The sequence below is a fragment of the Panthera uncia genome (assembly GCF_023721935.1).
Source record: "Panthera uncia isolate 11264 chromosome B2 unlocalized genomic scaffold, Puncia_PCG_1.0 HiC_scaffold_24, whole genome shotgun sequence".
NCBI lineage: Eukaryota > Metazoa > Chordata > Mammalia > Carnivora > Felidae > Panthera > Panthera uncia.
In genome coordinates, this window is record NW_026057580.1 from 89,022,900 (window position 1) to 89,048,226 (window position 25,327).

Below are 25,327 nucleotides of genomic sequence, written 5' to 3' on the forward strand. Positions count from 1 at the left end.
AGGGGGCGCCTGGGTGGCGCAGTCGGTTAAGCGTCCGACTTCAGCCAGGTCACGATCTCGCGGTCCGTGAGTTCGAGCCCCGCGTCAGGCTCTGGGCTGATGGCTCGGAGCCTGGAGCCTGTTTCCGATTCTGTGTCTCCCTCTCTCTCTGCCCCTCCCCCGTTCATGCTCTGTCTCTCTCTGTCCCAAAAATAAATAAAAAACGTTGAAAAAAAAAAATTTAAAAAAAAAAAAAAAAAAAAGAGTCTTTGTGGGGGAAATAGTGTCAGTGTCAACACGGGAAGTACATTTCTGAGGTGACCTGCCAGAGTTGAGAAACGGTGAGGGTGTGCTTAGGGAAGTGACTCTGCGCAATAACGTTCTCATGAGATCTGTAGTTCTAGTCTCTGGAGAATCACCCAAACAAACAACAACGACGACAAAGAACACCCATACCTTAAGAGGTAGAAATTTCCCATAATTTAAGAGACATTCTTTTGAAGGAAAGCTATAACCTCATGCATCATTCATATTCATTAGTAAGCCCATGAACAAATTATTCAGCCTCCCTGATGGGCAGAAGCGACAGCATGTTGATAAACATCCCGGTGTTAGGTAAGGACTGTCGAAAGAAGGGGGGTACTTTGTAAATATAAGGTCTCTCGTTCTGATTATCATTTTTGCCACTATTATCAATAGTGTCTCGCATTTGTTTGCAACTTAGTTGTTTTTTTTTTTTAATTTTAATAAGTTTTTAAATTTTAGTTCCAGTATAGTTAACATACAGTGGTATATTAGTTTCAGGTGTACAATATAGTGATTCGGCAATTCTATACATTACTCAGTGCTCATCGTGATAACCGTATCTTTAATGCCCATCACCCATTCCCACCATCAACCTCCCCTCTGGTAACCATTAGTTTGGACTCTGTTTCTTGGTTTGTCTTTTTTTTTTTCCTTTGTTCGTTTGTTTTGTTCCTTGAATTCCACACGTGAGTGAAATCATACGGTATTTGTCTTTCTCTGACCGGCGTTGTACTCTTTAGCCCCCTGCATGGTGTTGTAAGTGGCAAGACTTTATTCTTTTTTATGGCTGAATAATAGTCCGTTGTATATATATATACCACATGTCCTTTATCCATTCATCTATCAATAGATACCTGGGCTGCTTCCATAATTTGGCTATTATAAATAATGCTGCTATAAACAGAGAGGTGCGTGTATCGTTTTGTACTCTTTGGGTCAATACCCAGATGCCATTACTGGATCATAGGGTAGTTTTATTTTTGATTTTTTGAGAAACCTCTGTACTGTTTCCCAGAGTGGCGTCACCAGTTTGCATTCCCACCGACAGTACCAAGAGGATTCCTTTTTCTCCACATCCTCACCAACACCTGTTGTTTCTTGTGTTTTTGGTTTTAGCCATCCTGACAGGTGGGAGGTGATATCTCATTGTAAATTTGATTTGTATTTTCCTGAATGATGTCAAGCATCTTGTCATGTGTCTGTTGGCCATCTGGATGTCTTCTTTGGAGAAATATCTGTTCATGTCTTCTGCCCATTTTTAATTGGCTCATTTATTTTGGGGATGTTGAGTTGTATAGTTCTTTCTATATTTTGAATATTCACCCTTTGTTGGATATGTCTTTTGTGAATATTGTCTCCCATTCAGTAGGTTGTCTCTTGGTTTTGTCATTGTGCTTCGCTGTGCAGAAGCTTTTCATTTTGATGTAGTCCCAATAGTTTATTTTTGCTTTTATTTCCCTTGTGACAGGAGACCTATCTAGAACAATGTTGCTGTGGCCAATGTCAGAAACGTTGCTTCCTGTGCTCTCTTTTTATGGTCTCGGGTCTCACATTTACGTCTTTTATACATTTTGAGTTTATTTTTTGTCATGTAACAAAGTGGTCCAGTTTCACCCTTTTGAATGTAACTGGCCACCTTTCCCAACACCATTTGCGGAAAAAGCTATCTTGTTCCCCACTGTATATTCTTGCCTCTTTTGTTGAAGATCGATTGCCCATATAATCATGCGTTTGTTTCTGGGCTTTCTATTCCATCTTCTTGATCTAGGCGTCTGTTTTTGTGCCGGGGCTGTACTGTTTTGATTCCTGCAGCTTTGTAGTATAATTTGAAATCTGAAATTGTGATACCTCCCGCTTTGTACAACCTATACCAGTTTTAAAAGCATCTTCCCAAACACACGTTCTACTGCTTTTACTCCATCTTCCTTATTAGGCAAGACCAGGGCTGTTTTCCCAGTCCCATCCGTGAGAAAATTGAGGGCAATAGAGTCCAAGGCCTGGCTCTCCTCAGGGAAATAGTGGAGCAGGAGGAGAGTCCTGGCCTTGTAGACATGCCTTTTTGCTGCCAGGCCCCTCGGACATTTAAACCACAACCCCAAAAGTAGGTGCTTGAGCTTACCTTTCGTTCAAACAGTGTTTGAAGGAGGGACAGCCTTGATGACATCGAGAACTTTAACACTCCTGAGAGCAGGAGAGATCTCAGCTCTTCCCAGCCTGTGGTTGTGCCGAGGTGACGGTAAGCTGGGGAGCTGACCCTGTGGCGTGGCTGCATTTTGAGCTGTGTGTAAACGGCCCAAGTCAAGGCCAGGGGGGCATAAGCCTGTGGAACCTGACCAGCAGCTGTCTAACACCGACACTCAGTGTGACACAAAACGAGCAGGCCCTACACTGCTTTATACAGAATAGGCCACTATTTTTTTTTTTTTTTCATTTCATTTCATTTTCAGAATAGGCCACTATTGAGCAGCCTCTTCTCTGGCTCCCTTCTCTCCCACTTGCAGCCTGCCCCCCCCCCCCCCAAGTCAAAGTTCCGTGTAGAAAGGAGATGGAGACACTTTTAAAAAGTCCCCCTTCCCTCCTCCTCTCCATTTGGCTCATTCGTGGACCGAACCCCCTCCGCAGTGAACACCAGGTTCTGTCCAGCACAGCCATGCAAGAGGCAGGTCGAAGCCAGCCTCCGCCTTTTCCCCGGGGCAGATGGGCACAGCAGAAAGATCCACCACTGCTCCCACCGCATGCTGATTATAATTGCACCTGGAGTCGTATTCCCATATAAGTGTCATTCAAATTAGCTTAGCTCTTCTATCCAAGAATTCTTGAAAGAACCCAGGAAGAAGAGCTGCTCAGACTGCCAGCACATTCATCCAAACATGCCAAGGAGTCTAAATAAATCAAGTAACATCTCATTTGGGATAAGGTTTAATATACTGAGCCTGTGGCAAGCCACAATGTTTTGAATTTATTCCACATGCCTAAAATTTGGTTACAGTGGGTTTTATTTAGCATGGGTTCTCGAGAGTGGCCTGGACGTTCTTTATTTTCGTGTCCCTGTATCTGGGCGATGTGTCTCTGGGTGTCCCCGAAGCTCTACCTCACTTTTGAGGTGGCACAGACAAATTGAATTGCAGAAACCAGAGATTTCTGAAATCGGACGTTACATTATGCACAGGCATCGAAACCATGCTTCTGTGTTGTTTTCCTTACAGCTAAACTTGAACAAGAACAGCTCAGCTTTAGATGTTTTCCTGCAAGAACGTGCATATTATTAACAGCTGAACCATGTACGTGACCGGTTTAACCAGGACACTTGCCTAGAGTTCATAAATTCATAGATGGGGTGTGAATTCAGAAGGGAAGCCTGGTCAGCTGTAATTATGTCTGTTATAACTGAACAGTTCGCTCTTTTCCAGTTAAATGGGGTTTTAAAGGTATCCTGTATCTACAAGTCTTTGTTTTCTTTTTTGTCTTTACACTTTTTTTTTTTATGTGTACACTTTTTTCCTACTTGTTTGGTAGAAATAAAACTAATTTTTACCCACTTGTAAACATTTGCACCCACCCGCTACCTGTATGAGATTTTAACATTACTTTGGATCTTTAATATAGACACACACACTGTCTACTCCTCTGAGATACCTTCTCTCTGTCCTTGAGAAAGTACTATCCTGAATTTAGAAGGTATCATTACCATGAAGTCATGGTATTTTACTACATATTTATACATTTATAAACAGTATAGAATATGTGTTGGTCAATTTTTAAAATCTATGTGAATATAAGGTAATATGCATAGTTTTGTGGCTTGATTTTTTTTTCTCTGTGGTTGTATTCTTTATCCATATTAATTCATGTAGCTCTAGCCCACTCATGAACATTGTGTAGTAGTCTATAGTATTTTTTAAAATTTTTTTAACGTTTATTTATTTATTTTTTTTTTAATTTTTTTTTTTTCAACTTTTTATTTATTTTTGGGACAGAGAGAGACATAGCATGAACGGGGGAGGGGCAGAGAGAGAGGGAGACACAGAATCGGAAACAGGCTCCAGGCTCCGAGCCATCAGCCCAGAGCCTGACGCGGGGCTCGAACTCACGGACCGCGAGATCGTGACCTGGCTGAAGTCGGACGCGTAACCGACTGCGCCACCCAGGCGCCCCTTAACGTTTATTTATTATTGAGAGACAGAGAGGGACAGAGCATGATCGGGGGAGAGGCAGAGGGAGAGGGGGAGACACAGAATCCCAAGCAGGCTCCAGGCTCCGAGCTGTTCATACAGAGCCTGACTCGGGGCTCGAACTCAACGAACCGCGAGATCATGACCCGAGCCAAAGTCAGACGCTTAACCGACTGAGCCACCCAGGCACCCCAGTAGTCTATAGTATTTATATAATCCAAATAATCTATGCATTCTTTTCTAGATGGACAGTTAAGTTGTTTCTAATTGTTTACTCTTAAAAACAAACGATGTTAGGGGATAATTTTTCTGGAGTTGAAGAAGAAAAGAGGAATTTGGGGACTTAGTGCCTGGTGTCTGCTATACCAGAACAAATGTAACTTCAGAACAATGTAAGCATTTCAGCATTTATTCCGTAATACAAGTAGTAATAACAGAATTTTACAATGTCAGAATGCGCACATCAATAAAGCAATTTCGTGACACTAAAAATCTAAAATATCTCCATAAAAAAAATAACAGCAACAAATCATAAAATTAGAATACTACCCCTTTTGCTGTGCTGCTCTCAGTGTTCAGTTAGCCTCATCAGAATGCCCATGGAATCAACATTTCTTCCACAGCCTCAGTACCTTCCTGCTGTGTTTACTTGATGTCATGGCCTTTCCCTACCCACCTTCCCCTCTGTTGGACTGTCCCCATCTCAGAGGAGAGATGTGTCTTCCTCACATGGTACTTCTGATCCCTGCTCAGCCCTTTTTTGTGGGGGATTAGGAGACATGGGGTTGGGGGGAAGGTTGGGATGGAAAAGAGAAAAGGAGCTTCTAAGAGGTAAGGGTTTTCCAGATTGGGGGGGGGGGGGAAATGACCTCAGGGTTTGCAGCGAAGCTAGCAAGGGAGGAAAGCTACGGAAAGGGGGAGGAGAGAAGGAGAGAGAGACTGCAGAGGGACATCTAGGAGAGACGGACTAAGCTGTGGACATCTGAAATGTCAGCACTTACGTGGAATACACCTAGAAAATGTGTGCTCTTACTTTACAACAGCCCTGATTATTAGAATCATGGAAAATGGGAAACTTGTTCGGAAGTCATTAGTGTAAGCACAGTTTCAACTTTGCTAGATATTGCAATATTTCTTTCCAAATTAGCTGTCCAATTTACATTCCCAGCAGGGATATGAGAATTACCCACTTTACCACATTCTAGCTGACGTTTGACCCCATTTTGTAATTTTGATTTTGTAATTTTGCCCCTCTGATGGGTTGGATACAGTGTTTCGTTGTTGTTTAAAGTTGCAGTTTCCTGATGACTGGGAATAGTAGAGTACTTGGCCAGTGCACTTTTTGTGATTTTTATACTTTTTTTAAGTTTATTTATTTTGAGAGAGAGAGAGAGGCAGGGAGGGGCAGAGAGAGATGGAGAGAGAGAGAGAGAGAGAGAGAGAGAGAGAGAGAGAGAATCCCAACCAGGCTCTACGCTGTCAGCACAGTGCCCAATGAAGGGCTCGAACTCACGAACCATGAGATCATGATTTGGGCTGAAATCGAGAGTTGGCCATTTAACCGATTGAGCCGCCCAGGTGCCCCTAATTTGTATAAGTTTTAAAATGAATTTTACTGCGAAGGTAATACAGTTTTATAGCATCATGTTCGAAATATAAAAAAGTAAAAAAGGAAAATAGTATTAACCCATAACCCACCACGTAAAATATACCCATTGTTTTATTTTTTAAAAAATCAGTTTTATTGAGGTACATTTAACATGCACATTGAAAGTGTTCAGTTTGAGGTTTGGACAAATGTATATGCCAGTGAACCCATTACTACAGTCAAGATCATTTGTCCACCATCCCAAAAGTTTATTCCTGCCTCTGAATTTATTTATTTTTTCCCATCCACCCCCTCCCCGACCTCCCATCTCCTGGTACCCGCAGATCTCCTTTCATGATTATTTTCAGATTCCTCCGCGTTGTGAGTATCGATCAATGGGTCTAGTCATTCCTTTGTAAGGCTGAGCAGTATTCTGTCGGGTCGCAGTACCATAGCTTGTCTGTTCTTAGTGGACCTTTGTGTTTCCAGTTATTGAACTGATTGACCATTTAACTTTTTGTAGAGGAATATGTATGCGTACCCCCACATTCCCATAAATTTTCTCATAAGCAGAACATTAAACATGAGACAATCCCTGTTACTGATCAGAGCCTGGGACAGCATCTGGCATGTATCGGTATTCAGTATTTATGTGGTAAAAGGACTAGCTATCTTCTGGCAAATCTAAAAGCTAATTAGGAGAACAAAGCAAAGCAAACTTAAGAAGTTGAAACGCATGGAGCAGTTGAACCGCACCGAAATCCATAATACGCTGCTTTTACCCAAATGCCAGGGGGTCCCACACCGCCACCTGGAAGAGTTTCCTTTTCCTCAAAGCGGCACATCACTCCTTCTTCACTGAAAACAGTCTCCTCCTTTGGTTCCTTTTTTCTTTCATCCTTTTCCCGACCACTGAGTTCCAAACCTTCCGATCTCCGGAATGTCCCTCTCTTCACGTCTGATTTGTTTCCAGGCTCTGGGAATGTAGCTTCCTACGTCACCGTCAGTGCATCGCCCAGTAATGCTTTAGTTTGGCGTCTACCCATCTCCCACCTCGGCAGTCTCCCAGCCTGCCTCCGTGACTCGTTTTCCCCTCCCGGGTTCAGCCTCCACGGGGTCATTGCACGTTTCTCTCTCACGTGATTTGGTCCATGCCGCCTTGCTGCTTCCGGCTCTCCGTTTGCTCCTCGGTCCTCAGCAGGGACCTAAGGAGCTCTTGCTTTTTGCCACCTGCTCCCTGACCTCAGTGCTGCAGAAACATTGCACCACTGGCGGCTGCTGTGCCCCACCTCTGTGTCTTTGAGTTTTCCCGCCTCTGTGTCTTTGAGTCAGCCTGTCCTCCCTCTTCTGGAATCCCTCACTAACTCTCACAGGGAGAGTAATCAGAACCCCCTTTCGACGCCTTCTTTTATCCCCGCATGCAATGTGCGTATGTGTGCATTCACCCAGAACCCAGCGAAGTGACTCCCGCCTCGTCTCTGCTGCCACTGTCCACGGCACTGCCCGGCACTGCCCGGCACTGAGCCGTCGCGCCATCTCCCTCACGGGACCGTGCCCGTAGTCACGGAGTGTGGAGGCCACGGCATTTTTACCACCTTTGAACCCCATGACAGGTACAAAAGCAGATATATAGTAGGTGCTCACTAAACATGTTGGGCGCTCAATACACGAGTGACTCAGATCGTGCTGCCCCATACATATGAATACATGACTGTGTGATTGAAAGGTCTGATTATCAAGTTGTAATTTCCCAGCCAAAATATCCTTAGTGTGTGTTACCTGTGTTCAATCCCGCTACCCACCGCCTTGGTCAAAAGTCTTTTAACTCCCTGCCTAAAGTGTTGCATCAGCTTCCAAACCAGCCTTTGTCAATAAGTTCTCCCTCTTTTCTATACCAAACTAATGCACATTAGTCTCTCCTGCAGTGACTGCTCCAATCACAGTCCCCTCTCGTCAGATCCCAGCGCCTGGCCTTCAGAAGCTTTAGCGAATCTTGTGCTCACACCCCTTTCTATTCTCCAGCATACATTCTCTATTTTAGGTCACCCATTCATTCTCCCCCTCCCTCATGCCAGCTGATGTTCCAGGGCTGAAATATATCTTCTTGCCAGAATATCCTGTCCGCGTGCCTCCACCTGTCTGAATTCTGGTAATAATCCGTCTTTCCAAAGTTGTACCTTTGTTTTTTAGCCAATTTTTTTAAATAGTATCTTCTTTTTTTAATTTTTTTAATGTTTGTATTTATTTTTGAGACAGAGAGAGAGCATGAGCAGGGGAGGGGCAGAGAGAGAGGGAGACACAGAAGCAGAAGCAGGCTCTAGGCCCTGAGCTGTCAGCACAGAGCCTGACGCAGGGCTCGAACTCACAGACTGTGAGATCATGACCTGAGCCAAAATCGGATGCTCAACCGACTGAGCTACCCAGGTGCCCCTCGAAGTTGTACCTTTGTGCCTGAGCCACATCCCCTCTGGACTCTGTAGGTATTTCTGTGCTATGGCACTGAGGTTCTAAGTGCATGGCAGAGTCTTATAAATAGGTGAGATAACCCACTGCGAAGATTTCAGAGTGAATCCCCATTGCAGTGTAAGGGAATGTCTATCCCTCTCCCCTACACCACACTAGGAAGAAGCTCCACAAGAGTAGAGAATTTGTGTCTGATTTGTTCAGAAAGGAAAACCAAGGGCCTAGGCACCCAAATATTTGTCAAATAAATAAATAAATAAATAAATAAAGGTAAAAAATTGTGTACTACGTTGTGGGGATTTAGATAATCTTTCTTCAGAACAAAAGCACTTTGAAGAAAATAACAAATTTAAGCAATTTCTGAATTTTTAAGCATGTGATCATTTGGAGCTAATTTCTTAAGTGGAATCACAAGACCAGCAAATCACCTTAATCATTTATCTAGACTGTAGTTTTTAAATTCTGAATTTTAGAGCAGCTTCTGAAGAGGAGTGATTTCTGTACCCGACATTGTCAATTAGTCAGTCATGTTTTCTGGAATTTTTGTGCATTAATATAAATGGAAATTAACTCAAGATAGTTCTAGTTCAGGTCTAGATAGATGGAGTGTAAAAAGGGCCTGAGAATAGTCTACCAGAGTAAAAATAGATGCAGGTTCTTGGATTCGTAGTGATGTGAGGATACCTTATTTTGCCATGGCTGTCATTTGCCAACTCTTTCCCAAATTGTATGATTTTTATTTTTTTAATTTTTTTAATGTTTATTTTTTTATTTTTTTTTTAATGTTTATTTTTGAAAGAGAAAGAGATGGAGTATGAAGTATGAGCGGGGGGAGGGAGGGGAGGAGGAGAGGGGAACGGGAGGTGGGGGCAGAGAGAGAGGGAGACAGGAATCCGAAGCGGGCTCCAGGCTCTGAGCTGTCAGCACAGAGCCCGACGTGGGGCTCAAACTCAAGAACCACGAGATCATGACCTGAGCTGAAGTCAGACGCTTAACTGACTGAGTCACTCAGGCACCCCTGAATTGTATGATTTTTAAATTAAGTAAATCATAATTCACCCTTTCAAATTCCTTAGTCCAAAAGCCAACATACAGTAGACATTTATTCAGTATTTGAGCTGAAGCCACTGGAGGGTTTTTTGTTTCTTTGTTTATTTTGTCAGTGGGTAAGGTATTTTAGAAGGGAAGTGACATATACTTGTATTTTGTATTTGAGAAAAATAATTCTTGGGGCACCTGGCTGGCTCAGTCAGTAGAGCATATGACTCTTGATCTTGGGGCTGTGAGTTCGAGCCCTACATTGGGTATAGAGTTGCTTAAAAATAAAATCTTAAAAAAAAGAAAAAGAAAATGAATCTGATGATTGTCTGGAAGGTTATTTGGAGGGAAAACAAAAACCAGAAAAATCAGGCAACTGTTTGTTCATTCATCCATCAAGGTATGGATGCTAGAGCACCTAACTACTTGGTATGCACCAAACAAGGAGTGAACTGCTAGGATTCTGTGTGATAAGTATAGTCTATAGAAAAAGTTTAGGTGAAGAATTACAAAAACCTATTTTAAGTAGTGATTAGGATAAAAAGGAGTAAATACTTTGGTTTCTATTTAGGCAGAAGCACTGAGAATATTTGATGAACTCTGTAAAGGCTGAAGGCTTGAGGAGATCACCTAGGGTTCTGACTTGAGGGAACAATCTAATGTATAGTGTGAGGTAAGAATCTAAGTAACTGTAAAGGGAATGGTGAGTTGAGCTGTGAACATACTCTGTCAGGAGAGGCTGTGTAAATCCCTGTGGGGGTGACGGCATAGAATTATAAGTAAGATCTGGTGCTTAGAAGGCACATGGGGCTGAGGAGGGAGATGGCTTTGGGAATTGATCAACCCAAAAAAAAGGTAGCCTTTGAAGACACAAATGCATATGGAAATTCCCAGAAGGGGGTTTACCTCAGTGGAAGGAGATGTGAGCTGAGTCTGTAAGATTATGGACATCAAAAGGTTAAGAGTACACGTGAATGACCCACAAAGGAGACTGAAAATTAATGGCCAGACGTGACGTCAAGAAACCAGCAAAGGGTAGTTGTATCAGTGAAAATGGTTTCAAGGGCAGGTAATAGAGAAGCTGACTCACCTAGTTGGAAACAATGAGGTAATTTATTGGAACACATAAGTCGAATTCCAGAGGTAGAATGGCCTCGGGCGTGGTTGATCCCGGAGCTCAACAGTTTCACCAAGAAACCACTTTCCTTTGTGTCCTTTTGCTCTGCCGTCCAGTCTTGGATTTGCCCTGAGTGTGTTTCTCCTCTGGCGATAGAATGACTGGTTGCAGAAATCGGGGCCGCGTGCTCCCTCGTTCACATCCAGATCCAGTTTGGGTCTGGACGCTCTCCTAGAAGAGTCAAGAAGAGCGTACCACGAGTCTCCAGCAAAGTATTCCTTGTGCTCCATTGGCACGGTGAAAATCAAAAGACAAACGGAGACCAGGCCTTGAAAATTCCCTGAACAGACAAAACCAGTTTATTCATACAACAAAGCTTCACTCAGCTGATTTTGCAAGGCTAACTTGACCTGGGTCATTTCTTGTTTATGCCTCTGGAAATCATAAGCAAAACTTGAACTGTTGCCCAAGGTTGAAATGAGGTGACCACTGATCAATTCCCTGTAATGTGAAAGAATTCTAATGTTACAACCAATCCCTGTGAAGAATAAACAGTCACTGCTTTCTCACCTCTAAGATGTCTTGTAACAACATACCCTTGAGCCTCGGCTCACGTTTTGGTTTGGGGGCCCCCGGTTGGCAGACTTTTTTTGTTTTTATTATTTTTTTTTTTAACATTTATCTTTGAGAGACAGAGCGAGACAGAGCATGAGTGGGGAAGGGGCAGAGAGAGAGGGAGACACAGAATCCAAAGCAGGCTCCAGGGTCTGAGCTGTCAGCACAGAGCCCGACGCGGGGCTTGAACTCACGGACCGTGAAATCATGACCTGAGCCGAAGTCGGACGCCTAAGTGACTGAGCCACCCAGGTGCCCCTGCAGGCTGTCTTTTTTGGTGTGTGCGAGTCTACACCTTCAGTGATTCATTGGCTTCTACTTTGGCTATTTCTGAACCTTAACAGCCCAAATCTGGTTACCTTACTTACGATTCCTGAGACGGTCCTTAACTTGGGAGAAGAATTAGGCTGCCATCTCCTGGAGCTGAGCGCGGATTTAGCTTTCCCCGCAGCACTTGTGCCTTGTGGGTGAGAAATGGATACCTGCACCAAAGTGGAGATTTCTTTATTTTTTTAGGTGACAGTGGAGAACCCACAAGCAGGCAACAGGACCACTATAGAAGTATTTAGGAAGCCTCAGAGGAAGAAAGTTGGAGGAGAAGTCATTAACACTGTGAAATGCCGAAGAGGGTCAAAGTAAGAGTTGATGGGAAAAAACAAAAAGCCCGCTGGATTAGTAAATCAGGAGGTGACTCTAGTTACTGGAAGGAGTGTGGATTGTGGTCCAAGTGGAGAGCAGGACAGTGAGGTGAGGAGAAGATCTGAGAAGATGTGAGATCACACCGAGATCTGACTCCAGTGGGAATCTGGGTTTTGAAAGGAAGAGGAGTGATAATGAAGCAGCCAGAGGGGACAGCCAGTGGGAGGAATGGTTTTCTTGAAGCAGGGTAAATTTCAGAAGTGTTTTAAAGAGAGTATTATTATTTATATTTTAGTAACATACACATGTTTAGGAGAGATCTTAGATGTTATGCTGCACGGAGGCTTCAAAAAGTTTTATTTGGAGGGGGTGGTGCCTGGGTGACTGTCAGTTAAGGATTTGACTTTGGCTCAGGTCATGATCTCACCGTTCGTGTGTTCGAGTCCCCATGTTCGAGTCGAACACACCGTTCGTGTGTTCGAGTCCTGCTTCAGATTCTGTGTCTCCCTCTCTCTCTCTGCCCCTCCCCCACTTGGCGCTCTCTCTCGCTCTCTTTCTCTCTCTCTCTCAAAAATAAAAATGAACGTTAAAAAAAAAAAGTTTTATTTGGGGATCGAAAATGGAATATTTTTACTTTTTACCTCAGTGCTTAGTCTTGTGGTCTGAATGTTTGTGTCCCCCTAAAATTCACAAATTGAAATCCTAATCCCTAGAGATGAGGGTGTTAGGAGGTGGGCCTTTGGGAGGTGCTGAAGTCATGAGGGTGGAGCCCTTATGAATGGTGTTAGTGACCTTATAAAGGAGGCTCCAGAGAGGTCCGTAGCCCTTCTAACCTGTGAGGGCACAGTGGAAAAGTAAGTGCTAACTATGAACCAACAGGAGAGCCCTCACCAGGGAATCCAGCCCTGCTGGCACCTTGATCTTGGACTTCCCAGCCTCCAGAACAGTGAGAAATAATTTTATGTTTATTTATAAGCTATCCAGCCTATCCTATTTTGTTAAAGCAGCCCGAACATACTGAGACACTTAGTCCCAAGTTAAAATTTGTATTTTGCAAAGAAGGCAAGAAAATGTTGAATTTCAGGCAAAACTGTGTTTTTATCAAAATTATAGAAAGTAATGCCTAGGCACTCATGCAATAATTATCAAATTATTCTATACTTCAGATTTAAGGATGAAAACCTAGAGATTCTCTGTCAAACTATAAAATTCCCTACACTTCAACCGTATTTTTTAAATTATTGGGGAAGTGATTCTAAAAACCTATAAAACTATGCCATGGAAAACTAGTAATATGAAGCAATGGAATAAAACCTAAGTAACTAGGACTAACTAGGTCAGTCGGGTGAAATTAGTGGATACTTCATTCACATACTCAGCAACAATTAATTGAACAATTACTGTGTACTTGGCCCAGTTCTAGTGCTGTAGATACAGTGAACAAATAGCCCCTGCTCTCAGGGAGCATTAGATTCTAAAGGGAGAGATAGTTAACAAATACATTAGTATATATTGAGTCAAGGGAGATAATTGCCTTGGAGAAGACTAAAGCAAGGTAGCGGGATAATAGGCAGTTGTTGTGTGGGGGTGTTGCTGTTTTATAAGGAAATGAAAGGCTCTCTGAATAGGAAATGTTTGAGCCGAGAAACAGGACAAGGAGGATGGTTGAGGGAACTGTATTCCACGGACGGGAAATATCAGGTGCAGAGGCCCTGTTGTGTGAGCCTGTCGGGCATGTTGGAGACCTGCAGTCAGGGTCAGGGACATGAGATATAGCAGGCGGGGGGGGGAGCTTCATGGCTGAGGGCAAACACTGGGATCCAAGGTGAGAGAAATGAGGCACTGAGTGTCATGTGAGGAAGTAGGCCTTAGAGGCCAGGGGAGGAATTTGGGAATTACTCTGCGAAGGACAGAGTGACATTAGAAAGTTCTGAACAGTTTGAGTTGGTTATTGCAAAGTTGTAACTGCCCCGGGGAGAAGAGACTGTGCTGGGGCACATGTGAAATTGACAGAGTTAAAACCAAATGCAACTTTTTTTTTTCCCTTTAAAAAAAAATTTTTTTAAGTGTATTTACTGAGAGAGAGAGAGAGTGAGAGCAGGTGAGGGGCAGAGAGAGAGGGAGAGACAATCCCAAGCAGGCTCTGCCCTGTCAGTAAAGAGCTTGACATGGCGGGGGGGGGGGGGGGGGGTCCTCGAACTCATGAGTGTCAAGATCATGATCTGAGCCGAAACCAAGAGCCAGATGCTTAACCAACTGAGCCATTCAGGTGACCCCTTTTTCTTCCTTTTTAATACATAATAAAAATAAAGTGACCCACTTAGGAAATTTGTCCAAGTAATAGAACTGATAGATCTACTCTAATACATGGATAATATTGATTTGTAATTATTAGCAGAGTCAGTACCCATCTAATCAAGTAGACCCTCGTTAACCATTCATCATGTGGTTTTTTTTTTTTTTTTTGATTTCATGAACCTTGCTTTGCAGCAGGTAAAATATGAAGCGCACCCTCCCCTCTCCATCATTGACAAACTATAACAGATCTCTGAGATGGGTATCCTAAAAATTAATGGCATCATGACATTTTTATTGTAAAGAAATAATTACACCGTAGTGTATGTTCGTCAAGCTTTTGGGAACTGGTCAAGCAGTTTAAATTTGGAACATTGTGTGCTCCCCTTAAATGTTAATGGTTGGAACACATTTAAGTTTATGCAATATTTAAAAACCTTTTTGGCAGCGAGATTCATGGGATGGTGATCTCAAAGCCTCTCTCATCCTACATTTTATAGGCTAAACAGCCACTTATTTCTGAACTTAGAAGCAGCTCTCTGGTTTTTTTCCAGGCAGAAGTTACAGGACGATTTTACTTTGGAAAATGAGAGACGAGGAAAGATTGCATGTGAGCCTAATAAAATACTCAATTTGCCTGATGTATTTTGTCAGGATTTTTGTTGGGAGGATTATTCCACACCGCCAGCATTTGCAAAGCACCGACGCGTCTCCTGAGGGGCCTTAATAGATGAGACATTGAATTCTCTGCAGTGTTGCCTTCCACCTGGGAAAGAGACAGTCCTGTAATTGAAACCTAGCCTATGCATTATCATCCCTCCTGCCTGCCCCTCCGGTGCTTTACAAATTAAAAGATCTCCAAGGCTCAGCCTGCTTTCCAGCTGCCAGCCCCTGGTAGACATGAGGGAGCCAGAAGGGACCAGGTGGAACAGTTTTGAGTTGCACTAAGCACACAGCACAAGGAGGTTGGCCGGAACTTCCCAATGAATATTTATACCAGCCCCATGTCTCATCTTGCTCTTTGGCATGGATCAGAGTCCTGAACTGCTGCTGATTTCAAGGGCCCTGCATTGTTTTTGGACCTGCTCCGTGAAGTATTATGTCAGATGAGAAATGGGCCCCAGGTTCCTATCACTAAGATGGCTGGTCCACTTTTTTTTTTTTTTTTTTTTAATGGAGACTATCATGTTATAGTGTCATAAAGATGGGGCAGTGGGGGAGTTCCCTGACGTCTCCTGGCATTGCTGGCCCATGAGTCACACACTCAACTACTGTTTACTATGGAGTGGAACTTTAATTGCTTACGTTTACAGCCACACAGTACTCTAGTTTGTGTATTGCTGCATTTTCTTTTTTTTTTTTTTTTGTAGGGGTTTTATTTTTGTTTGCTAAGGTCACTTATCACAGGGCTCCCTCATCATATTTCACATTCTGATCCCTCGTGGCAGGTGCTAACTTCCTTGCGTTCAAAGTGAATGGGTTGAGTAACCTCATAAAGATACAGAATGTCTTGGCATAAAAAGTAAGAGAGCGCAGAATGCCTGTCTATGGAAGACTCTCGGTGTTATTTAGGGAGCCCTGTAAACCTGAGAAGATATTTGGAAAACCATCTACACACACACCCATTAACTTTTTCTAGGTAGTAGATCACAGACTTATATTCATGTTTCGGATTCCCAGTCCGTATTTTTATGTAATACATAAGCTCCCACCTTACGTATATTTTATCATCGTATTGCTTAAGATAAGTAATTTTTTCATTGTCTCTTTATGTGACATAAAGTGTAGAGAGCAAAATTGTTATGAATTGTTGATCCCAAAATTATGTTCTTGGACAATTAAATGTAAATAATTAGTGGGCTGTGATCACAAGAATGCAGTACGAGTTCTCTAAGCAGAAGGCATACAGAATAGCTTCATAGTCTTTTGTGACGGCAATACCAGAAACGAGGAACAGAGGCATGCATTATATGAAGTACATCTAGAATTCAACAAGGTGTGTGTCAAAGCCTCTTGATATGTTTATGAGGGTGGGGGAATGACAGAAAAACACAGACTGCCTGATGGTACTACTATTAACTCGATAATTATTCCTGAGGGGTTGAGATAAGTCTGAAGGTACACCTCTAAGCGTCCTCTTCAAGATCTGTCCTTGACCTTGGCCTTTTCAACATGCTTCTGTGATTCGGCATCGAAGGCATGCTAAGGAAGTTTATTGGTATCATGGCACAGGGGAAAAGTACATTGAACAGTAGAATCAGAATCTAATGGGACAAGCGGAAACAGCAGACTTGTTCCAACAGGATGGCATCAGGAGGAACGCACGAGAAGCTGTTTACTTGAGGTCCAGTGCCAACTCCGTGTATAGTGACTGAGAGAAAACAGGACTGTAAATCCTAACATGGGACAAAGACGTACGGGTCTGGTTAGCTGACTTTCAGTATTAGTACCACAAAGTGCCTGCTGGCTAATGTACTCTTCAGGCTGTGCTGATGCGTCCATAGCGAGAGTTGTAAGGTTTTGTATTTTGTACCTACACTTTGTACCTATAAAGGCTCTAGGTCAGGACAGCCCTCTCTGATGTTTGAAGGGCGGATACAGGAAAGAAGGTTAGGCTTGACCCATGTCAGTGGGCTAAATTTCTTGTAAAACCAAAGTCCCATGGAAACTGTATATGGGAATCTTCCTAATAGTAAGATTGATCTGAAAATGAAATGGGCCGCCTCTTAAGGAAACCGTTTTCTTGTTAACACAGGTTTGCAAACAGACAAATCAAGCATTTATTGACGGTGTTGTGGAAATGATTGTAGTAATAGCTAACATTTATTAAGATCTGTATGCCAAAGTCCATGCTGTGTGTGTGTGTGTGTGTGTGTGTGTGTGTGTGTGAGTGGGGGGGTGGGGGAGAGATCTTATTTAATTCATGCAGTAGCCCTCTAGTGGATATTATTGTCTCCATTTTTGAGCCTAAGGTTCGGTGACTGGTAAATGGTAGAGGCAGATTTTAAAACCCAAGCCTGAGTCTACTGTGTAGGCTCTTAACGCTGCCTTCACAGCCTCAAGCATAAAATGGTATTGTTTTTTCTTTTTTTCAATGTCTTTATTTATTTTTGAGAGAAGAAGAGCACAAGCGGGGGAGGGGAGGTGCAGAAAGAGAGAGGGGGGCCGAGGATCCAAAGCAGGCTCCACACTGACAGCACAGAGCCTGAGGTGGGGCTTAAACTCACAAACCTTGAGATCATGACCTTAGCTGAAGTCGGAGGCACAACCGACCGAGCCACCCAGGCACCCCGTAAAATGGTATTTTTGCATTTGAGGACATTGAATGTCCCTTCAGGGCCTGAAATTCTGTCATCTTTATTTAATATATTATGTTAATGCTTTGCTCTTTTTAATTCAGCTTTCTAGTGTTGAAAAACCCTCATTCATTCCTCCAGTTTGATCCCTACTGGTAGAGTTTTTCTCAGAAAAAGAGTCCATGTATTCTGGTATAATTGATGGCATTAGCTGTTTTAATTGTGGCCTTCAGCTTTCCTTCTTACTAAAGGGAAATAGTTTCCTGCTTCATTAACCATGGTTTGTAACTGATCTAACAGAAACGTGAGTCCTGTACCATTCAAATAGTGCTTGGAAAATTCATTAGACTTTTTTTCTTTGTTTACAGGTTAAGTGGGAGGGAGGGCTTTAAAAGCCTAAATTTAGAGATATGCCTCTGTTTTTAAAAAATATTTACTCGCATTTCTTTGGTGGGGAAACCATGTTTTATCGGGATAATTTGTTAGGATCATAGTGAAGAAAGGGCCAGAATTGCAGATCTCAAGGGTAGAGCTACAAGCCCTGGAAAGGAAAGACTGTAAAAGTGTCCAGAGAACAGTGTGTTCATGGCTTTATTTGCTTTTACTCCAGGGCCTGAGGTCACCCTGGCAGACAGGTCACATGTGCTGCAAGCATTCATGCTGGCCTCAGGGACAGGCATGAGGTCACTGGCAAAGTGCAAGAACAGCTCCCATTATGCATGGACCATTTTCTTGATACTTGTTTCTAGGGGTCTTCTTTGACCTACATTTCCTCTTCTGTATAGTGGGACCCAGTTCTGACCATGTCTGGGAAAATGGGTTCATGATGGCCTCCTTCCAGGGCGGTCTGTTCACCTGATCAATGACATAATGGATCTACATCCACTGGAGAGGATCCACACCTCCCAATCTACTGCCAGAGGAGAAACTGGCATAGCTTTGCAGCTATGACAAGGGTTTCTTGGATTCTAATCTGAAACGTGTTGGTTTAAGATGGCCTGGCATTGTTACCTGGTGAGCTTTCTTCAGAATGTGGGAGCTGGTACTCAGTAGTGACATGCCGTGACTTTCATCTGATCTAAGTTGACCGAGTCGCTGTATCTTATTTTTTTCTTCCACAGTGGCTTTCTTTACCCATGCACAGCATCTCCCCTTTCCCCCTAACACATGAGTACACACACACACACACACACACACACACACAATTTCTTACTTGTTTGGGAGATCGAACACTGTACATACAGATATGAAAGCTTCCACACACATTCACATCAGAGAGCTGATCCTTGTTTCCCTCCACCTCTTCCCTTGCTTTCCACTGGCCTGCAAGTTCTCTGAAGACACTTTATGTATTCTTAGAACTGTCTCTAGCACATAACAGATGTTCAAACAGTGTTTTCTGAACTAGACTACATTTGACTCCAAGTGACTCAAACCACTTCATCTACATTTTTCCTATTCCTATCTTATTATTCACTCATTAGCACTCACTAAGTATCCTGCACAATTCTAAGTGTAGAGAAAAAAACAAACAATGAATAAGATAGAAAATAATCCCTGTCCTAATGGAGCTAAGATGCGCATTATTTAAGTGGAAGCTGATGTTGTTACTCCTACTTTGCAGCTAAGGGGAATTAAGGTTTATATTAGGAAAGGAAGTGATAAGCAAAGCAAATGCTTGAACTCTTTCCTTAAATTCATTCTGGTGGTTACAAGGAAGATCAACAGCGTGAGACATATAGCTGGGCACACATATCGTCCACTTTATGCAAAGAAAATAAGCTGGTATGATAGTGAATGTCCTTGAAAGTATTGGATGCTTTTGCACATTTCTTGGGTCATGAAGGATTGATGGAATCTCAGCCTATAGATTACCAGGATCTGTGCAGAAGGAATTATGGCCTCTGAGTTAGAGTAGACTCTAAAATACACAAATATAAAGCTTACTCCATCAGGTTTCAGGAGGATATTTCAGTCGGTTAGACACAAATTCCATTTATGCTACAGAAGAATTTCAGAAAAGGACCATGACACTAGTTGAATGTGACCTGCAATTCTTTATTTTTTAAATGAGTTTTTGTGTTTGTGGATAAATTCATTTTTTTTAATTGTCCAGATTGATGCTAGTATTCACATGGCCTTATGACATAAGGGCCACTAAAAAAAGGGTTGAAACAGACATCTTGGGGGCAGGAGGAGGGGGAAAGGGTCATCTTTAAAGATGGTGGTAACAAGTATAGATTTGGCAGAGTTGATGCTTGTATTGACCTCAGTAATTTTTGAAAACCATTCAGGATGTTTTATTGCAGGGTTATACATTCCTGATTGTGGTTTCACAGTGTGAAAAAATTAAAGTCACTTTGAAAAACGGGAAACATACAGTGTGCGACAGAAAGAACCTGGGCTTTGCCATCAGATAGACACAAGTTCGAATTCTAGTGCTGCCACTCTCTACCTACATGGTCTTGGGCAGGCCGTGTATCCTCTTTAAGCCTCAATTGCTTCACCTATAAACTGTGGAAAGTAATACGCATATCAGTGTGTTATTGTAAAGACCAAAGGAGAGAATATATAAGAAGTTCCAGGCATAGAATGCGTCATACCATAGGTACTGAGCAAAAATGGTACCATTAATCATTTTCTGCTGTTAAAGTCTATGGTAAATTTTATATTTTGTATATTCTGTTTTACGCAAAGCAGATTTAAACAGAAACTGACATTTCAGAATTAAATTGATTACAGAACATGCAGTAGGAAGCACAGAAATCTTCTTGCTATATAGTGTGTGGTAGTAATGCACGTCTATTCTCGAACGGGTATTTTAATTTTAAGAAATCTCAGCCCACTAAAGTGATTCAAGCAAAGAGAACTTATTGTAAAGATTCAGATAATTGCACTTTGGTTTCCTGGAAACTGGAATATAAAATACCAAGACCACTTTTGTTTTGCAGAAACAGCATAGTTTTCCTCCTCTCTTCAGTGTATTTGACTGTAATGTGCCTAAGTACGGTTTTCTTTTCCTTTGGCTCATTTGTTGTTCATTGTATTTCAAGGATCTGTGGGTTGGTGTTTCATCGAATTTGGAGAAATTTTGGCCATTACTTACTTCGGTATTATTCTGTTTCATTCTCTTTCTCGCTTCCCAATAATATTACACAAGTTACTTATACTCAGTTTAATTAGTCTGCCCCAATTTTTGTCATGCTGCTCTAATTTAAGTAATTTCTAATGGCCCAGCTTCAGATTTACTGATTCTTTCTTTTGCAGTGTCTAATCTGCTGTTAAATTTATCCAAAGAATATTTTTATTTAATATATTATAATTTTTGTTCTAGAATTTTCATTTTTTTAATTTCCATTTCTTTTCTATATGCAATATAGATATATATATGTATATTGCATATACATATTAATGTATATAAATCTGAGATATATATAAATATGTACAGATTATATATATAAATGTATTATATGTATATATAAATATATATGGCACACATGTATATATATGTGTGTGTATATATATATGTAACATATTTATTTATATGTATATACCTTGTGTGGGTATATATCTTTTCCTGTAAATTATTTTATATATTTATAATAATTTTTAAATCCTTATCTGCTAATTCTAAAACCTGGGTCATAAACAGACCTGCTTCTGTTTACTATGTTTTCTCTTCGCTAGGGTTCACATTTTCCTACTTCTTGTTATGACTCAAAATATTATCCCTGTTTGGGATTCTCTCTCTCCCTCTCTCTGTGTCCTTCCCCTGCTTGTGCTCTTTTTCTTTCTCAAAATAAATAAATAAGCTTTAAAAATATTTATGGCGTTTTGAACATTATATACAAAAACTCAGTAGAGGCTGAAGCATAGTATTTGTTTTGTTGTGTTTATTTCTCAAGTAGTCTAAGTAAGTCCTTGTCTCTGGCTGACAGTTAAGGTGAGGGTTTGAGCATTCACTTTCCCCTTAAGAGTTGAGATGAGCAGGAGGGGAACTTCCAATCTCTTGAACAACCATCATTCGAACTTCCAGTCTTCTGAATAACTATCATTTTGATATTTCAATATTTGAACTGGAGCAGCATTGACTGAAGTTTCAGATATTTTTGGTTCATGTTTCAATCTAGTACTGGCAAGACGTTGTACCTGTAATTTGGTAAATGCACTCATCTATTCTAGTGTGTTTTGTTTTGTTTTTATAGATTTCTCAGTGTTTTCTACATAACTAATAATGTTATCTGTGAATTAGCAGTATTTTTTCTCTCTTTCAAAACTTTACCTCTTTTATTTATTTATTTTTGTCCTCTGATACTAGCTAATATTACCAGGCAAATGTGTTGAAATGGGAAAAACAGCCAGCTATCCCTGCCTTGATTCTGATCTTTAGGAGAAAAAACTCAATATTTTTTCATTAAATATGATAGATTTTTCAAGCATGGTCTTTATCAGATGTGAGGAAAATACTTTTAGTTTGCTGAGAGTTTGTATCATGAATGGATGATGAATATTGTCAAATGCTTTTTTTGTACTTGAAATAATATTCTGTTACTATATTGAATTGCATTATTTGATTTCCAAATGTTTTTTAAGTTTATTTGTTAACATGAGAGAGAGGAGAGGGGCAGAAAGAGAGGGAGAGAGAGAATTCCAAGCAGGCTCCACGCTGCCAGCACAGAGCCCAGTGCAGGGCTTGACCTCACGAACTGGGAGATCATGAACTGAGCTGAAATCAAGAGTCAGATGCTTAACCCACCCACGCACCCCAATTTTCAAATTTTAAATAAACTTTTCATTCTTGGATAAAACCCACTTGGTTATGATATATTAATCATTTTATTGCTACATTTCACTTGATAATATTTTGTTAATTATTTTTATCTACGTTCATGAAAAATAGAGATCCGTATTTTTTTTCAAAATTGTTTTTGTCAAGTTTTAAATGAGGGTAATCCTTTTCTCATACAATTGAGTGAAATGTGTTCCCTCCTGTTTTTTTTTTTTTTCAAGAATTTATAACAGACTGAACTTTTCCTTAAATATTTACTAGAATTCACTAAGAAAACTATATGGCCCTAGAGTTGTTTTTGTTTGTTGTTTTGGGGGTTTTGGGGGGAAGGGGAAATGTTTAATTATGAATTCAATGTCTTTAACTGATAGAGGACTATTTGCATTTTGTATTTTTTATTGGGTCAGGTTTATAGGTTGTGTCTTTTAAGAATTTCACTGATTTTATCTAAAGTGGTGAATGCTTTGACACAATGTTCATAATATGTCTTCATCATCCTTTATAATATTTTAGTATCTCTAACAGTGATCTTTTGGATTTGTAAATTGTCTCCATTATACATAGATTTTCTAGTTTAATTATTTATCCTCTTTATTGTTTCCTTTTATTTACTTTGGGTTTAATTTGCTTTTCTTTCACTAATTTATTAGTGTAGAAACTTAGGTCACAGATTTTAAACCCTTTTCCTTTTCTAATATAATCATATAGAGTTATAAATTTCTCATTAACTACTGCTTTATTTGCATTTCACAAGTGATTTGATGTTGCTTTTTTTGTTTTAAAGACTATTTTTTCTTCAGCTAAAGTTCCACAGCACAGTTGAGAGTATGGTACAGAGATTTCCCATATACCCTCTGCTCCAACTTGAATTCTCTTGACATTGACTTTTGAAGAGAAGTTTTTAATTTTAATAAACCCAGCTTATCATTATTTTTTTTTCATGGATTCTGTCTTTGGTGGTGTTTTCAAAACTCAAAGTCATTCCCAAAGTCATCTAGTTTTCTCTTATGTTATCTTCTAGGAGTTTTATAGTTTTGCATTTTATATCTAGGTCTGTGATCAATTTTGAATTAATTTTTGTGACGAGTATAGTGTAGGGTCTGTGTCTAGTTTGTGTGTGTGTGTGTGTGTGTGTGTGTGTGTGTGTGTGTGTCTAGTTTTTCCAGCTCCATTTATTAGAGAAACTGTCTTTACTCCACTGTATTGTCTTTGCTACTCTGTCGAAGATCAGTTGACTGCATGTGGGGTGATTTGATGTGTTTTCATTATTATTTTGTCCTGAGTATTTTCTACATTTGTTTCTACATTTATTTGTGATTTCTTCTTTGACTCATAGGTTACTAAGAATTGTGGGGTTTAATTTTCAAATATTAATGGTTATTTCATGTATTTTACTATTATTTTCTAATTTAATTCATTGTAGCCAGATACTATTCTCTATAAGGTTTAATTTAAAATATAATGATGCTTATTTTATTATACCTACCTTATAGTCCTTTCGATGGACATTCTATGTGCACTTGAAAATAATATGTATTTTTATAATTATTGGGTGTTAGTGTACTATATCAGTACAGTCAGTTATGGCATGTTGATGATAATGTCTACTTTTGCAGTTGGTTACTGTGGAGAGAAAGTTATTAAAGCTCCAAATATGATCATGGACTGATCAGTTTCTTCCTTTGACACTGTTAGTTTTTGCTTTGTATGTTTTGAGGCTTGGCTAGTAGGTATGCACATCTAGGATTATTATATCCTGAAGGATTTATCATTTATTTCATTTTCTTAACTATCTCTTTGTATCTGCCAATACTGTTCATTTGGAGGGCCGTTTTGTGTGATATTATAGGAGCCCAAACATTTATGTAATGTTTATTATTTACATGTTATATTGTTTTCTGTCCTTGACCCTGAACCTAGTTGTGCCTTATCACGGTTCAAGTTCCCAGGGAACAGACTCTAACATGGAGATTTATGTGCCAGGAGTTTATTGGGTTGTGCTTTCAGTAGTAATACATTTGAGGGGATGAAGGAAACATGATTAGACTGAGAGACTTTGAACTTCAGTGTAGTTGCAACAAAGGTCTCAACTGATCTTCTGGTGGCTCTAGACTTGAGTGACCTTCAGGGTGTGGGAAGTATCTTTATACCCCTTCATGGCCAGTCAGTAGATGAGGGCTAAAGGAAAGAGTGTGATTTGGGGCAAAATGACTCTGGTTGAGATCAAGTCTTGGAAAGGAATTTAGTTGAGAACTAACAGTTGGTAACACTCCCAGCAGCTGTAGGAATGAATTCTGAGCAGTACACCATAGTATCACAGTGTATCTGTATTTAAAGTACTTCTCCGGTAGATCCCTAATAGTTGTCCTGTGTCTGTTTATTCCAATCTGACAATCTTTGGCTCTTCATTGGAGCATTTAGTCCATTGATATTTAGTGTAATCATTGATCTGGTTAGGCGTGAGTATGCTATCTTGCTGTGTGTTTTCTATTTTTCACATATGTTGTTTTTTCCTTTCTCTTTTCCTGGTCTTTGAGGTTAATCAAATTTTTAAATGTTTTATTTTAATTATTCCATTGACTTTTTGTTATACCTGTTAGTATTTTTCTTATTAATATTTAATATTGGGATTACTTGGTGTATCCTAAACATCTTATGCCAAATGAAAGAACCTTAAAAGAATATCATTTTGCCCCACTATCCTTTGTGCTATTGACACATATTTTACTCTTATACCATATTATAAATCGCATAATACAATGTTATAGGTGTTTTTTGTTTCAGTTGGCTGTCTTTCATGAATTAAAAGAAAAACAAAAGATAATCTTTGCATTTACCTATATATTTACATTTCAGCCACTCTTCATTCCTCCCTGTAGATCTGAGTTCTTATCTGGTATCCTTACTTTCAGCTGAAGGTCTTCAGTATTTTGTATAGGGTTGCATGTTGGTTATAAATTCTCTCAATTTTGGTTTATCTCCTGTGTTTCCCTTCTTTCATTGAAGCATGTGTGGCTTCTTTTGGACCAC

The 25,327-nt window shown here is 40.5% G+C and overlaps 1 protein-coding gene across 1 annotated transcript in view; it reads left to right on the top strand.

The window, feature by feature from the left end:
- Positions 1 to 25,327, top strand: part of EYA4 (EYA transcriptional coactivator and phosphatase 4) — a 245,150-nt gene that overhangs the window by 181,912 nt on the left and 37,911 nt on the right. The gene's annotated exons all lie outside the window — the stretch shown is intronic.